The sequence below is a fragment of the Lycorma delicatula genome, chromosome 7 (genome assembly GCF_047948215.1).
Source record: "Lycorma delicatula isolate Av1 chromosome 7, ASM4794821v1, whole genome shotgun sequence".
In the NCBI taxonomy this organism is placed as follows: Eukaryota; Metazoa; Arthropoda; class Insecta; order Hemiptera; family Fulgoridae; genus Lycorma; species Lycorma delicatula.
This window is the reverse complement of record NC_134461.1, coordinates 45,351,887-45,369,401: the sequence shown is the minus strand read 5'-3', so window position 1 is coordinate 45,369,401 and position 17,515 is coordinate 45,351,887.

Here is a 17,515-nt window from a genome sequence, read left to right as displayed (position 1 = left end):
CTTACTAGTTCTTATTTTACATCTAACTGTTAAAATTTAATTGAAACCATTTCCTCACTAGCCAATGAAATATTACAGCTTTTATTTCTGGATTTATTTCTGTTCATCAAAAAGATTTTAGTTCATCAATAATAAACTCATAAGTTAGATGAGTTTAGTTAAAAATAATATAACTTTTACATTAAGATAAAAATATGTTATTTATAATTTTAGAGAAAAAATACTAGAGGGAAATACTAAGGGAGGAAAAGAAAAAACATCTAAAAGAAAAATTAAGGCCAGTGACTTTTTTCTTCTTTTTTTCAGCCTCTGGTACCACCGTTAGGTATTGATTGCTTCAGAGGATGAGATGAATGACAATTTCTGTAGCATGTAAAAATCCATGCCTGACTGGGATTTGAACCCAGAACCTCCAGATGAAAGGCTAAGACACTACCACTTGCATCACAAATGTCAGCTTGGCCAATGACTTTTTATTTTCATTTTTTTTTTCCTACATCCCTGGGCAGGACATCCAGTTAAGTATACTCTGCCCATGGACGTGTCCATAAACTCTAAGGGGGTCTCCCCACCCACCGGTTGTATGCCCGGCACGGCAGGTCAACCCCCCCGGTGTCGGATCTTAATTCGCCTGCCTCAAATCCCCGCCAGGAGGCAACGTGGCCCGGCTATGCCATTCCACACCCTCCCCCCCCCCCCCGCCATGACAGGAAGCAGGTCTCGGTCTTTATGCCATTGCCTCTAACTGGCAGAGCCGATCCCAGGAGCGCATGCACCCCCAGAGACCAACCCCACCAGCCGGGACTAGGTCTTTTGTTTACCCCACAGGAAAGATTCCCCAGGAGTCCACACTCCTTCATCGAAGCCAGCACACCTCAGCATGCTGGCCCTCCTGGGCGAGGCTGTCCGCCCTATACTGTATTGACAACACTATCTTTCACGACCCCTCGATTCCATCTTCTTAATGCAGAGAATGGTACTAGCGAAGCTCTTAAATCTATTCCAATTCTGTTCGTTGGCCAGCAGCCATCCACCGTCAAGTTATCCATACCAGATCCATGTCTAAACTGACACCTGTGACACTCAAAGCTCGTGTGTTCTGCATCGTCCACGCCCAGACAATAATCGCAGGTCAATGTCTTGCTTTCCAATACAATTGAGGTATTGGCAGAAACAGCCATGTCCAGACATGAGATGAGTAATATAAAAGTCAATTTCTCCATGATAGCGGTCTAACCAGGCGTCCAGGTCACATATCTGGCGCCTGGTCCAAACAGCCACCGCCGATCCAGCCCACCTAGCTTTCCACTCTTGTGACTGTCTCTACCTCAACCTTGATGTGACCCTCCTCCATGAGCCTTCTTGCCCTGACCTGAAGATCTATAGGTGGGACCGACATTAGAACACACAAAGAGTCGTACGATATCCCGACACCACCCCCAGTAGAGCCAACCTATGCATACTCTGCAGCCTCCCTCTATTACGCTGAATGTTCATTGCCTCCGCCCATAAAGGAGCCACATATAATGCGGAAGACACCATTACTGACATAATCAATCTTCTTATAGAGGCCCTAGGTATGGAGTGTCCCGCAAACAAGCCCCTAATAGCTGTAATGGTGGGCGCGTTTACACACGGACTTAATGTGCCCACCAAACTTCAGATGTTTATCAACTATTACGCCGAGGTATTTGGTACTATTGACCTTGGCGATACCCTCTCCACGAATCATGACATTGACTCCACGAAGTCTCCGTCTCCCCGTGAAGAGGATACACTTGCTCTTGACGACAAGTGTATTTAAGTGTGGAGGGACACCTCCACACTGTTGCTTATCAGCCAGTCATCAATTAGTCGGAGGGAGAGATTGGCCTTGGCCTCTACGACATCCAACTCCCTGTTCTCGACCAACACCGCCACATTGTCTGCGTAGGCAATAACTTTAACTCTATCCGGGTAGTCCAACCTGAGTATTTCATCATAAAATACGTTCCATAACAGGGGACCCAGGACAGACCCCTGTGCGGGACACTACCGAAGATCCGGTATCTCTCAACACCCTCCAACGTAGACACCTCTGGCACCCTATTGTTCAAGTAACAGTTTACCTGGTTTAAGAGGTAATCGCTGATATTTAACCTGGTGAGCGCACGCATAATTGCTGTCCAAGGAACGAAACCAAATGTGTTCTTAATGTCCAACTGGATTACAAGAGGAATCTTTCTGGTTCGCCAGGTGCCCTGCCGAACCTCTGCCGCCCAGTCTACTACCCTTCTGATCGCGTGGACAGTGGAACGGCCCCTCCCATATTGTTCTTGATGCAGGCTGCCTCGGTCTTCTAGTTCCTCAATTAGTCTGGCCGCCACCAGCCTTTTGGCAACTTTGCCCATATTGTTAATAAGACTAATAGGATGATATGTCTCTGTACCCATATCTGCACCGGATTTAGGCAAGAAGACTGCCCTGGACGCCTTCCAGCAGTCAGGGAACAAACGGTGCTGTAATCCGTAACTGACTACATCGGTCATTTCCCATGGGATACGCTTCATCAGGCCCTTAATAACCGCCGACGGGATCCCTTCGGGACCGGGGCTCTTTTTATCCTTATGTTTACTGACCGCAGCAGTCACTTCGTCCTGTGTGAACCTGCCACCTCCACACAGGACCACACCAGTCCTCGCTTCCTCTTCCCGTGGGAAGAGCACCGTCATCCGCTGAGTCGCTTTCTCTTTGCTAAGTGTTGGCAGACGCCTCCCGAGATGTTTAGCGACAACCTGGAAGGCGCGTTCCCAGGGGTCGGCATCCAGCTCCCCACATAGATCCCTCCACTTTTATTTTTGGTCTTCTTGATCATAAAATTTAGTTTCTTACGTGCCGCCCTATAATCGTTCATCGCCAGTTCACTTTCAACAGTAAGGCCCATCCTTGTTCTAAACCTTTGGGCCGTCCTTTTGCATCTTTGGAGAACCGTCCTTTGTTCTGCTATTTCCGAGTTCCACCAATAGACTGGATGGTGTCTGGGGGCAGTGACTGGCAATTGTGTAATCTCGTCCTTAATTATGTCTTGCAGAACCTCCGGGTTTGGCCTTCCTTCCCCTGTGATCCTATACGCTGCTCGTTCGACGACTCTGTTAATCTGCCATTCTGTTAGTCTAAACATAGGTTTAAGCACAGTAGGAGCTTCAACAATAACCAGGGAGACCACAAGGTGATCGCTCCCAGTCTCCCCGTCCAAGACTTAAGCCGTAACTGAATTTGGGGCCATTCCACCATCCACGATCACCAAATCGAGGACGGATTCATGACCCCTAGCCCTGTATGTGGGGGTACCGTCATTAAGGCATACAGTCCCGGTGGCCGCCAGGAAGTTCTCCAACACCTCCCCTCGCGCATTAGAGGACCCCACACCCGCAGCGACCGTCCTGCAGTTAAGTCCCCCAATATAATGGCCTTCTTGGGGGACTGCATCGCAATTCGCTGTAGCTGAGTCATCCTGTTATTATAATTGGCTATTGTAATATTTGGACTAAGATACACTCCAAAGATATATATTTATAAAGTTCAACGGCCACCACTCCTTCGGCCCTATAATACAGACCGTACCCCCTGTGATCCTACGGATAGCCACGTCTCCCGCCGTATCCGGCACCCACTGCGTCCTAGCTGCAGCGTATACATTTGGTTCCGTTGCCACCACAAAATCATAGTCTCCTCTAACAGCGATCTCCTCTACCAGATCACTAGGAAGGAGGCTCCTGTTGTTATTCGCAAGTAAGAACTTAATCATTTCTTGCAGTCAGGTTCTATGTTCGGAACTACTACAGTTCAGACATTTAATCGCCTCCCGACATTCCCGGATAAGATGACCCGCACCGCCACAGTTGTAACAGAGATTTCCTCGGTCGGGACCCTTACAGTTCCTACTACCGTGCCCGGACCCCCAGCAACGGTAACAGCGCTCGTTTTCAGTCCTTATATAGGTGCGGCAGTTTACCCACCCCACCCTGAGCCTCGTTTCAACGAGCTTATTCGCCCCTCTATGTGTTGTAATAACCGTTGCATTCTTGGTGTCGCCGTAGGCACCCCTTAGCGAAGAAATGCGATAGCTTTCCGAGGTCCCAAGAACTCAATCGAGCGCCTCGCTGATATCTTTTTTAGTGGTGTCACAGTCAAGATCTTTTATTTGCACCACTGTCCTCCGGTCACCTCTGGTCCTCAGATCTACCTGCAGGTCAGCCGCTCGATCAAGCAGCAAATTAGTAAATTCGCCAGCCTTCTGAGACCCTAGGATTCGGACCTCCATCTCCTGATTCCTCCCCTTCCTGATGGAGAGGACATAGCCGACTTCCTCCTTGGATACTCTATCCTTAACTGTACGAAGCAGGTCCGCGTAGGACCTGTCGGGTGCCTTGACGACAACTGTCTTACTGTCTGCCAAGGGTGGGGTGCCTCTTCGCACCGAGGCGGACCTGGATCTGCGACGGGCTTGTTCGCCCAAATTGGGAAGTATCATCCTCGGAAGTTTCATCACGCAGCAGATATACGATAATTTTGCGGATCATCGTACCCCGTTTGTCCCGAGGGGACGACAAACACGGCCGACTCAGATTTGCCGACCACACGTCTCATAGCCCTGATAATTTGTGTCGCAGCAGTTCTATCTCCATCTTCCAAACTGTACACAACTGTGTATCTAGTACCTCTGGTGGTAACACTGTCGTCCTCTAAAACCGTGGAGTCTTGAATGATCATGGCACCCGGCTTAGTGCCATTATACTGACTACCCGGTCTCTGTTTGCTGACGTCAATGAAATGCCAGCTATCGTCTCCCGAGTCGACCACCGAGACTTGGGTTAATCTGTTCAAGGCCCAAGTGGACCATCTTTTCGGTAGCCTCTCAACCAATTGTTCATCAGTGAGTTTTAATTCTAGTATGTCAGTCTAGACATATTTGTTGTCTATCTGTCTGGGTCCCCTGAGTGTTGGTTTCTTTCCCGGACATCTCATTTACCAATTACAGCTCATGATAAATTTCAGTCAACTCTCTCTCATGGATCTTTAAAAAAGCCGGGCTAGTCTTACCCAGGCTTTGCCTCAACTGTACCAGTGTATGTCTCAGCCTGTAAGTCACGTCCTTAAGCGCTGGCGGGACATCCTCCTCCTCGGATGAGCCCGCCCTGGCTCGTTTAGCACCTTTAGATTCAGCTACTTTCCAGCCTTTCTTGAATGAAGTCTTTGATGATCCAGGTGGATTTATCTCCATCTCTTCCTCCATAGAACTCAGCGGATTATGTCTCTACTATTGTTTCCGTAATCTACGCCCAATTCCTAGTGCTCAGACACCTGACAAGGGGGGTTCCAAAATTTCGGGCAAGGGCCCTCAAATTTGAGAAAAATTTGGGGCACGCCAAAAGATCAGAAAAGTTATGAAACGCCTAGCTCCAAAAGGGGTTTGGTCTAGGCGCATTCGATAAAAAGTTATAGGGGTTTAAAGTTCCCCTAGTAAACGAATCGTTTTACTGATCACAATATTTGATGTCTTACAACTATAACGAAATTATTCTAAGTCGTTGTTTACCAGTTTAGACTGACCTGTATTGGCCTGTCTATCGACTTTTTTTTTTTTTTTTTTGTCTTCAGTCACTTGACTGGTTTGATGCAGCTCTCCAAGATTCCCTATCTAGTGCTAGTCGTTTCATTTCAGTATACCCTCTACATCCTACATCCCCAACAATTTGTTTTACATATTCCAAACGTGGCCTGCCTACACAATTTTTCCCTTCTACCTGTCCTTCCAAAATTAAAGCGACTATTCCAGGATGCCTTAGTATGTGGCCTATAAGTCTGTCTCTTCTTTTAACTATATTTTTCCAAATGCTTCTTTCTTCATCTATTTGCCGCAATACCTCCTCATTTGTCACTTTATCCACCCATCTGATTTTTAACATTCTCCTATAGCACCACATTTCAAAAGCTTCTAACCTTTTCTTCTCAGATACTCCGATTGTCCAAGTTTCACTTCCATATAAAGCGACACTCCAAACATACACTTTCAAAAATCTTTTCCTGACATTTAAATTAATTTTTGATGTAAACAACTTATATTTCTTACTGAAGGCTCGTTTAGCTTGTGCTATTCGGCATTTTATATCGCTCCTGCTTCGTCCATCTTTAGTAATTCTACTTCCCAAATAACAAAATTCTTCTACCTCCATAATCTTTTCTCCTCCTATTTTCACATTCAGTGGTCCATCTTTGTTATTTCTACTACATTTCATTACTTTTGTTTTGTTCTTGTTTATTTTCATGCCATAGTTCTTGCGTAGGACTTCATCTATGCCGTTCATTGTTTCTTCTAAATCCTTTTTATTCTCGGCTAGAATTACTATATCATCAGCAAATCGTAGCATCTTTATCTTTTCACCTTGTACTGTTACTCCGAATCTAAATTGTTCTTTAACATCATTAACTGCTAGTTCCATGTAAAGATTAAAAAGTAACGGAGATAGAGAACATCCTTGTCGGACTCCCTTTCTTATTATGGCTTCTTTCTTATGTTCTTCAATTGCTACTGTTGCTGTTTGGTTCCTGTACATGTTAGCAATTGTTCTTCTATCTCTGTATTTGAACCCTAATTTTTTTAAAATGCTGAACATTTTATTCCAGTCTACGTTATCGAATGCCTTTTCTAGGTCTATAAACGCCAAGTATGTTGGTTTGTTTTTCTTTAATCTTCCTTCTACTATTAATCTGAGGCCTAAAATTGCTTCCCGTGTCCCTATACTTTTCCTGAAACCAAATTGGTCTTCTCCTAACACTTCCTCCACTCTCCTCTCAATTCTTCTGTATAGAATTCTAGTTAAGATTTTTGATGCATGACTAGTTAAACTAATTGTTCTGTATTCTTCACATTTATCTGCCCCTGATTTCTTTGGTATCATTACTATAACACTTTTTTTGAAGTCTGACGGAAATTCCCCTTCTTCATAAATATTACACACCAGTTTGTATAATCTATCAATCGCCTCCTCCCCTGCACTGCGCAGTAATTCTACAGGTATTCCGTCTATTCCAGGAGCCTTTCTGCCATTTAAATCTTTTAATGCTCTCTTAAATTCAGATCTCAGTATTGTTTCTCCCATTTCATCCTCCTCAACTTCCTCTTCTTCCTCTATAAAACCATTTTCTAATTCATTTCCTCCGTATAACTCTTCAATATATTCCACCCATCTATCGACTTTACCTTTCGTATTATATATAGGTGTACCATCTTTGTTTAACACATTATTAGATTTTAATTTATGTACCCCAAAATTTTCTTTAACTTTCCTGTATGCTCCGTCTATTTTACCAATGTTCATTTCTCTTTCCACTTCTGAACACTTTTCTTTAATCCACTCTTCTTTCGCCAGTTTGCACTTCCTGTTTATAGCATTTCTTAATTGCCGATAGTTCCTTTTACTTTCTTCATCACTAGCATTCTTATATTTTCTACGTTCATCCATCAGCTCCAATATATCGTCTGAAACCCAAGGTTTTCTACCAGTTCTCTTTATTCCGCCTAAGTTCGCTTCTGCTGATTTAAGAATTTCCTTTTTAACATTCTCCCATTCTTCTTCTACATTTTCTATCTTATCTTTTTTACTCAGACCTCTAGCGATGTCCTCCTCAAAAATCTTCTTTACCTCCTCTTCCTCAAGCTTCTCTAAATTCCACCGATTCATCTGACACCTTTTCTTCAGGTTTTTAAACCCCAATCTACATTTCATTATCACCAAATTATGGTCGCTATCAATGTCTGCTCCAGGGTAAGTTTTGCAGTCAACGAGTTGATTTCTAAATCTTTGCTTAACCATGATATAATCTATCTGATACCTTGCAGTATCGCCTGGCTTTTTCCAAGTGTATATTCTTCTATTATGATTTTTAAATTGGGTGTTGGCAATTACTAAATTATACTTCGTGCAAAACTCTATAAGTCGGTCCCCTCTTTCATTCCTTTTGCCCAGCCCGTATTCACCCACTATATTTCCTTCCTTGCCTTTTCCAATGCTTGCATTCCAATCTCCAACTATTATTAAATTTTCATCTCCTTTTACGTGTTTAATTGCTTCATCAATCTCTTCGTATACACATTCTACCTCATCATCATCATGGGCGCTTGTAGGCATATAGACGTTAACAATCGTTGTCGGTTTAGGTTTTGAATTTATCCTTATTACAATGACTCTATCGCTACGCGTCTTGAAATACTCCACTCTCCTCCCTATTTTCTTGTTCATCACGAAACCTACTCCTGCCTGCCCATTATTTGACGCTGAGTTAATTACTCTAAAGTCACCCGACCAAAAGTCGCCTTCCTCTTCCCACCGAACCTCACTAATTCCTACTATATCAACGTTTACCCTATCCATTTCCCTTTTTAAATTCTCTAGCCTACCAACCTTTTTTAAGCTTCTAACATTCCACGCTCCGACTCGTAGAATGTTATTTTTTAATTTTCTGGTGACCCCTTCCTTAGTAGTCCCCACCCGGAGATCCGAACGGGGGACTATTTTACCTCCGGAATATTTTACCAAGGAAGGCGCCTCCATTATTGTATATGTGAAAATGCAGAGCCACATTTTCTTGGAAAAAAAGCAGCTGTAGTTTTCCATTGCTTTCAGCTGCGCAGTACTCAGAGGACTGAGTGATGTTGATACGGCCGTTTAAGTCGTCCTGACTCACGCCCCTAACAACTACTGAAAGAGCTGCTGCCCTCTTTCAGGAATCATTCCTTAGTCTGGCTCTCAACAGATACCTCTCCGATATGGTTGCACCTTCGGTCCAGCTACTCTGTATCCCTGAGCACTCAAGCCCCCTCACCAACGGCAAGGTCTCATGATTCATAGAGGAGGTCTATCGACTTAGAATATTTAATAGCAAATGTCTATATTACTGTAAAATACACTTAACCTTAAACTCTTAATAAAAAATTACTCCGACCACCAAAATTCATGAGATTTTCAATACTTATTATTTACTTCAGCTTCTTTAAGAGATGTACGTATCCAAATCCAAAAAAACCAGTCCAAAATCCCTTTAAAAATCACTCAATATATTCTGTAAGCCAAATGGCTCAGAATGAGAAAAACCTTAATAAAATTTTAGTCCGTTGACCAAAAATCACTAAATTTCATACACTAGTCCTTAATCCTTACCACAATAAGATGTTCAACAGTCCAGTCCAAAAAAACCGTTCCAAAAACTGATTTAACGCGGAGCACAAATATCACAACCACTCAGACTGAGTATCCACACTCAACCGTGGCCAATGACTTGCTACCAATAAACATTACTTCTTAACAGCTTTTAACAAGACTGAATACTGACAAGAAATATATAACCCAAACAAGTGATATTAAAAATTGAAATTACAAATCACCAATTTTTTACTATGTTCCTTCAACAATCTTAAATAGATCATACACAAATGAATGTCATCGACATTAGAAGATGGTTATTGTGTTGATAGGTAATTGAGAAGAAACTCAAATTTAATTGTCCCTTAAACTTTTTTTATTTTTTAAACTCCCCCAAGACGACCAGCCCACGCTAAAAAGCTTAACACAGTCGCCTCAGGGTTTCATGGCAGCGCAGTCTGCCCTCCCTAGGACGTCCGAACTCGGACATCCCATCGGGGTTTCTCGTGCCTCCTCGAAAACATACTAATCACCTCTTCCGGTGATCAGAACTTTTCTCCACAGGAGAGCACCCTTCCAGTCCCTATTGTACCTGATCAAGACACACATTTCGTTTGCCCTTCACAATTACGCGTCCCCCCATGCACACCTCGAGGGTCCCCCATGCCATCATCGGGGAGCTCCGACCCACCCACTCTTGCGCGTGAGTAGGCCCGAACACCCTAGGCATAGAGGCTGCCTCCCTGGCCCCTACACGCATCAAGATGGACTTGTACCTGTCCTCGATCCCCCACGCATTCCCATGACCCCTCATTACTTGTTGCGCCATGCCTCCCTCGCCGTCAGCGGTAGAGCACCGCACACAATATCCCCCCACTCCATGTCCATCGGTATATCCGGCAGCATAATCCAACAACAACATGAGCAGACACATAATGCAATCATAAATTCCTAACCTATTCCTAAGTACATTAACAACTACAAAAACAAAACACATTTCGACGCCTCTTTTGACATCGCGGGCCGTGTGCACGTCAAGGGGGTTCCTCCTGCCTCTTCGCTGTTAGTACGAGACGAGCCACTCTCTCTACCACCCTCCATCCATTCTCACTCTGGAGCATATGTCTGACGACGTTATCTGGTGTTAAGGCCACCGGAATCTGACGTCTCTCGTTCTCCCACCTGACACAATCGAACCAGGTGTGTTCGGCTGTGTCAGCTGTCGCACAGTACCTGCAACCCGCCGTTCTCCTCCTATTGAAGCGATGCAGATAGCTATCAAAATTCCCATGGCCCGAAAGTAGTTGAGTGAGGCAGTATCCAACTTCACCATGCTTACGTCCCACCCAAGCACTCACGTCCGGAATCAGACGCATAGTCCACCGTCCTACCTGGCTCGCCTCCCACCGTTGCTGCCAGATGGCCATGATCTGCGCCCTTACATTCTCTTTGTATACGCCTTCAAACCGCAAGCATCGTTCCTCAACCAATAGGTTGAGGAACCTATTGGTGGCGTTCCCGCAATGACGTAGATCGCGTCATAGGAGACGGTCCTGTAGGCACATGTCACCCGCAGAAGCAGCCTCCTACGAGTGGCCTCCAGCTTCCTCCTGTACTTCTGAACCGCCACTGTCCTTTTCCATGCAGGAGCCGCATACAATAGGACTGATGTCACGGTTGCAGCTATGTCGACGTTTCTCTCGTGGCCCTACTGTGTTCGCCATCAGCCTCGAGATAGCCCTCAGGTGTTTTTCTGCCTTCTTTATTGCTTCCTCTACATGAGGTCCGAATGAACGGCGCTTGTCCATCCAAACCCCGAGGTATTTGGCCCTCGAGACTTGGCTTATCTCTGCACCATCGATGGTGAAGCGCATCTCTCTTAGCTGGCGTCGACCTGCAAGTACCAGCGCCTCCGACTTTTCTGGTGCTATTTGCAGACCGTGAGTCACCATCCAATGGTGCACCATTGCCAAGGCAATGTTTCCATTGGCCTCCACCTGCCTCTCATCCCTTCCTTTGATCAGTAAGGCCAGGTCATCGGCGAATCCGAAGACTTCAACCCCCTTCGGATAAGCCTGGCTAAGAACTCCATCATATGTGATGTTCCACAAGAGAAGGCCCAGCACAGAGCCTTGCGGGACCCCCGCTCGCATCTGAAACACCCGTTCTCCAGTATCCGTGAACGTGCACACTTCCCTGTCACTTAAGTAGTTACTAATATCGCTTGAAGTTGTCCGGAGACTCCTTTCACCCTCAACGCCTGCCCGATGACCTCCCATGGCAGGCTGTTGAAGGCGTTCCGGAAATCCAACAGTATCAAGGCAGGAATCGCTCTTGTCCGCCGCGTACCATTTGCTGCTGCGTCGACAGAGTACATCACCTCACGAATTGCGTGGACCGCTGACATGCCCTTCCGGAATCCAAATTGACGAGGGGAGAGTCCCCCTTGCTCCTGTACCTCTGCCAAGAGCCGCCTTTCCACGACACGTTCATACATCTTGCCCAGTGTACTGAGTAAGCACACTGGACGGAAAGATCCTGGCTGGTCTGGATTCCTCCCCGGCTTGGGTAGAAGTACCAAGCGTGCCTTCTAACCGCATGATGGGAAAGCACCCCGCGTGAAGGCCTGGTTAAAACAGTCCAGCACCGTCCACGGGAATGCCCCCATCACCATCTTGGCCACCTCCCCTGTAATTCTATCCGGTCCCGGACTTTTCTTGGGGTTGAGCGCTGCCGCTGCTCCCTCCAGCTCCTGAGGCGAGATTCGCCTTGGCTCTCTTATTGGCGTCGTCTGCCACCCGACGGCCGGTAGTCTGGGGAAGAGTGATTCCACTATTCCGTTGATTTGCTCTCCTGGGATGACTGGCAGTCTCCTTCCCAGCTTATACGCTTGTCCCCAAGGATCTTCTTGTAGCTGGTCAAGGAGACGCTTCCACGACTCACTCTTCGCTCTCCAAATCTCTCGCCTCAGCTTTTTCCTAGACTCTCGGAGCTGTTGGGTCAACTCTTCTACGTCATTTCTATCCAGCGCCCTATTCCTCTGTAGACGGCGACGTGCCCGTTGCACGTCCGCCCTTACTTCCTTGACTTCAGCGGTCCACCAATAAACCTTCTTCTTGGGGCGTCTTGCTTCTTAAAGTTCTAGGTGGCAGGCCCCCTGGACTGCTGCATCCAGCTCCTCAGGTTCCCACCTGCGATCCTCATTGAATACTTTCGTGAGCCTCCTCTTCAGCTCCTCGAGATGTACTCTGTCAACGTACCACGTTGCTTGACTTCTGGCTGGAAGTGAGCCACTCAACCCTACCCACAATCCCCTGTGGTTGCTCGCTCCCTAAGTCATCTGCCAGCACTACGCACTCCTGTACAAGTGAAGCCACGCTTTCTGAAGCATATGCGTGGCCAAGGACCGACCCTCGTTCTCCTCTCCCGAAGGTGGGGGGGGGGGGGGTGTCATCATTGAGGCTGACCGGATTGAGTGAGGAGATGAGCTCTGCAAGAGCCTCCCCTCGTTTATCCGTGACACCTCCACCCACCTCAGCGTGCTTGGCGTTGAAGTCGCCGATCAGCAGAGCAGGTAGGTCCATCCACCAAACATCCTCTCCCAACACATCCAGAAACGCTGTGAAGTCATCCCACGACGAGTTCGGGGAGATGTAGCAACAATACACGAGGATCTCCCCCACCTTAGTGCGAACGAATCCTGCTCTTCCGTCCGCTGGTCAGATAGCGCATACCTGCCCGACAAGTCGTTGAGCGCCGCATCCTCTCTGGGGTCTACCAACCAGTCTCGGTCCCTGACCACCCCTCCATTTGGCTCTGATGTCAATATTATATCTGCCTCCTTATTGACAGCTGCCTCCCACAGGAGATTGTGGGCCAGCTCACTCTTGTTAGTGTTCATATAGATGAGCTTCATTGCGTAGTTTTCTTAGTTCTACAAGCCAGATCTCTGAAACTGTGTCCGTTAACACTGTACTTGATACACTTGGCTTGTTCCTTGCAGTCGCGACGGAAGTGGCCCTCCCCTCCGCAATTGTAGCACATCTTCGAGCGGTCTGGCCCTTTGCATGCCGCCGCTAGGTGCCCTCTTTCCCAACATCGGAAACACTTAGGGCCGTCCTCCCACAGGAGCACCCTACACGACTGCCAGCCCACTCTCATTCGTCCTCCCGCCACCAGCTGATCCACAGCGTGCTTAGGAAGCACCACCATCGCATTTTGTGCATGTCCATATGCCAGGCGTACAGACGTCACCTTTATCTCTGACGTTTCAGTCGCTTGTCCCTTAAACTTAAATAGAAGTAGGTGATAGAATATGAAGATTAGGTGTATGTCAGTTGGTGTGAATTTGGCTTCTCAAAAACATAAAATCTCTATCACCATCTCGCACATTATTCAATAAAAGTAAATAATAATTCTGGCAATCTAAGGTAGAAAAAAAGATGTGAATTTTAGAGATGAATTCCAACTTTTCATGAAAAAAAATTTTGTTTTATTGTTGGATTATATTAGCAAATTAATAATTCTGTCCATTTGTACCTGTAAAAGAACAGACTACAGCTGGAAAAAGAAGTAAATTTTATGGTGCATTAACTATATTTTTTAATGAAATAGTATATGAATGTCTAACATATTGACTTTTGCAAGGAAGTTTGAAAATGTTGGACTAACAGCTATCACCAACTGGTGTAGTGAAAATCAAAGATTGTTTAAATTTTAACAAATTTTGGTGAGATCTTGGATAGTTTTATTTGAAACTTCTCTGCAAGGCTCTGAGAGTGTTGATCCCATCCAGTACAGCTTGGTGCTAGTGCATTTTGGTTAAATTATGTTTTAATTAAAGATTTCTTTCTTTTTCGCGTCATAAATAAGTTTTACTTTTTTAGACATGAGTTTAGGATTAGAGGATTAAATTATTTATGTTTAATTTCTGTTTTGCCTATATTTAATGAATCATTAGAGGATATTGTTTTTTTTTGTGTTAATAATATAACAGAGGATAGTGAGTCTTCCCTCAGACATTGACACAACCAATTATTAATAGCTTATATCATTCATATATAAACCTGAGCACACCCAGTATGCAAACTTTTTATACAATAGACTGCATGATCAAACTTTACAGCTTCCATACATGTTCAAGCCAAGTATATTCTTTTAAAGTTTAGACTGAAGTGATGAGTGGGATATTAATTACCTAGTAGTCTGAGTTTTACAATAATTTAACACAGTTAAATTTTGATGTTATTTACACTAGTGCATCGAAGGAAAATAGTTCAGGAAGGCCACACCAAACTCATATTAATTGTGATTAATTTATATTATATTAAAATTTCAAATTCCTGTGTTCTGTGATTCATTAGATGCACTTGAAGCATTTCTGGATATATATTCCATACACAACTCAATTTCAGTTGTGCACTTGTACATATGTATTTTTAGCAGTCACACTACCCATGCTTCTGCCGAATTTCTAGCCATGTAGGAATCACAGGAAACAAACTAGCAATCCAGCTGTCAAAGAATTTGCACTATCCTTCTAATATGTAATCCATTCTGATTAAATATGCACTGTAAAATTTCAGTTGAAGACAAGTGAGTGTTATGCAATGGCGTGACAACGAACCTTATTCTTGACAAAGGCCTATAAGCTTACCTGTTTAAAGGGAAAATAATGATATTAATAACGAGATAGTTCTAAAATCATCAGATTCATTTTATGTATTGTTTTAAAACAATTAGTAATTCATTTCTAATCACTATAGAAATAAATATATTTATTTTTTCTTTTAAATAAATGAGGTCTGATTTAAGTTAACTTGCCTTGAAATTAATGAAATTAATTTAAATTTTAATTTATGAAACAATTAATAGAGTTATTGTTTTGTCTACTTTATTTAGTAATACATTGCTCCTGCAATGAAACAACTTATAATACTGTTACTACTACTACAACAACTAATTTTGGTAAAGGTATTTTATTGTTAGAATTGTAAGGATTGTATTTTTAAGACTGATATCTTTTTCATAAGCAGGAAATTCATAAACTCTTATAGTAACCATGACAGTAATGGGATAAGTTATATCTAGTCAGTCATAATCTTGGTTCAAAACACAATTCAAAGATATTGCTTGCTTGTAGTAGTGTTAGTATATCTAGTAAAATGACTGTTAACTTTTAATTTAATTTCATAATTTATTTAATAATTAATTTACATTCTTTAATTTAAATTACAGTAGAAGTCCATTAGTCCGGAATGCCCGATGGTCCGGCATCGCTCCGGAAAATTGTAAAAATTTTGGTTTTCTCCAAAAGTGTGTCTTTAAAGCAAATAAAAACGCTCGAGAGCTATTCGGAAGTTTTCGGGATCATCCGGAAGCGCTCGGTATTGTTTGGAAACAATTAGCGGCCGGCTAGTCTCAGCTGTCACAACAAATTCAGGTGCAGTGCAGCTCCGTTAATCAATCACGAAGCGTCTTCGCCATTTTTTTGTGCGTTGTTGTTTTGTGTCCTTTCACATCGCAGTAAACGTAACTTTTGAAAATGTTTATAAAAAAAGTGATTTTCGTTCTAACTGTACAGTGACCATGTTTTCAAAACCTAAGCCTTCAAGTTCAAAAGGAGAGAAACGAAAACACGTAACACTGACTCTCAATCAGAAACTAGAAATCATCAAACGGCTAGAAAAAGGCGAGAATAGAAATGTTTTAATGAATGAGTTTAATATTGGCTCATCAACTATTTATGACATTAAAAAACAAAAAGATGAACTAATGAAGTTTGCTTCTCAATCGGTAACAACTGAAAAATTGGCTTCTAGACAAACATTAAAAAAACAAAAACTGGAACAGCTAGATAGTGTATTGTTCAAATTGTTTAGTGCAGTACGTTCTGAAGGTAACAGGGCCAATGATTGTTGAAAAGGCAAAGAAATTCGGCCAAGATTTAGGAGTTGCTGAAAGTGAATGTAATTATTCTAATGGTTGGCTCAGAAACTTTAAGTTTCGGCATGGAATTCGAAGACTTGATGTAACTGGAGAAACACTTTCAGCAAACCAAAACTCTGCAGAAAAATACAAAGACGAGTTTGAGAAAATCGTGGCTGATAATGATTTACCGCCCGATAGACCGGAATTTTCGGTAGTCCGGCACCGAGCCGGCCCCGAACGTGCCGGATTATCGGATTTCTACTGTACTTTAATTATTCAGTTTAGTAATATTGTATTAGTAGTAGTCAAAATACAGCTAAAAATTATGTCCTCAATTTTCTGAAATAATTTATTTGTCAACTGATTTCAAAGATAAGGTGTCATTTTATTTACAATGAAAGGCTTAACATTTTGATAAAACTAATGATTACAGAGATATAAAAGATGAAAGAATTGACTTGGTCACAATTTGAAATGTATGAATGTGTTTACAGAAATACAAGTATATATTTAACATAAATATATAAATCATTTATTTAAATCAAATATTTAACAATTCCCGAATCCAATCTTGATGTATAGATTTTCTTTAAAAAATACAAAATGGTGAAGATATATTGCAGAAAGTAACATATTGTGTTTAGCTTTGATTAGACAGATTGTAAAATGGCTATATATTTTCATTTAAAAATGTTTTTCTTTGTAATTTATATAAAGTTTGTTATTTGATTTTATTTTCTGATCAACACTGGTAGAGAGCTACGAAATATAATGTGTCCTCCAGTTTATATTATTTTTTCCAATCTAGTTCCCAAATGGAATCTCTTAAAAATATTTAAAAAAAATAATAACTGTATATTAGAATATGACGCAAAATATTTAAATTATTACCAATAAATGAATGTTATAAATTTTGTAATAAACATAATGAATAATGATATTTCAAATTAAAATTAATATGAGAAGCTGAAACATGGTATCCATTCATGCCTCAACTAAATATTTACATTATAACATCAGTTAAATTACCTTCTGTGATGAAGGTAATTTCAAGTTGAATGGTTTATAATTCAATTGAATAATTTCATACACCAAATAATTTGATAGATGGGTAGAGTTCAAAGTAGTTTTTTATTACTTTTTAGCCTGATCAATGGAGAATTGTTGATTAGTTTCATGTGTCTTCTTTTTTTTTTTTTGTCTTCAGTCATTTAACTGGTTTGATGCAGCTCTCCAAGATTCCCTATCTAGTGCTAGTCGTTTCATTTCAGTATACCCTCTACATCCTACATCCCTAACAATTTGTTTTACATATTCCAAACGTGGCCTGCCTACACAATTTCTCCCTTCTACCTGTCCTTCCAAAATTAAAGCGACTATTCCAGGATACCTTAGTATGTGGC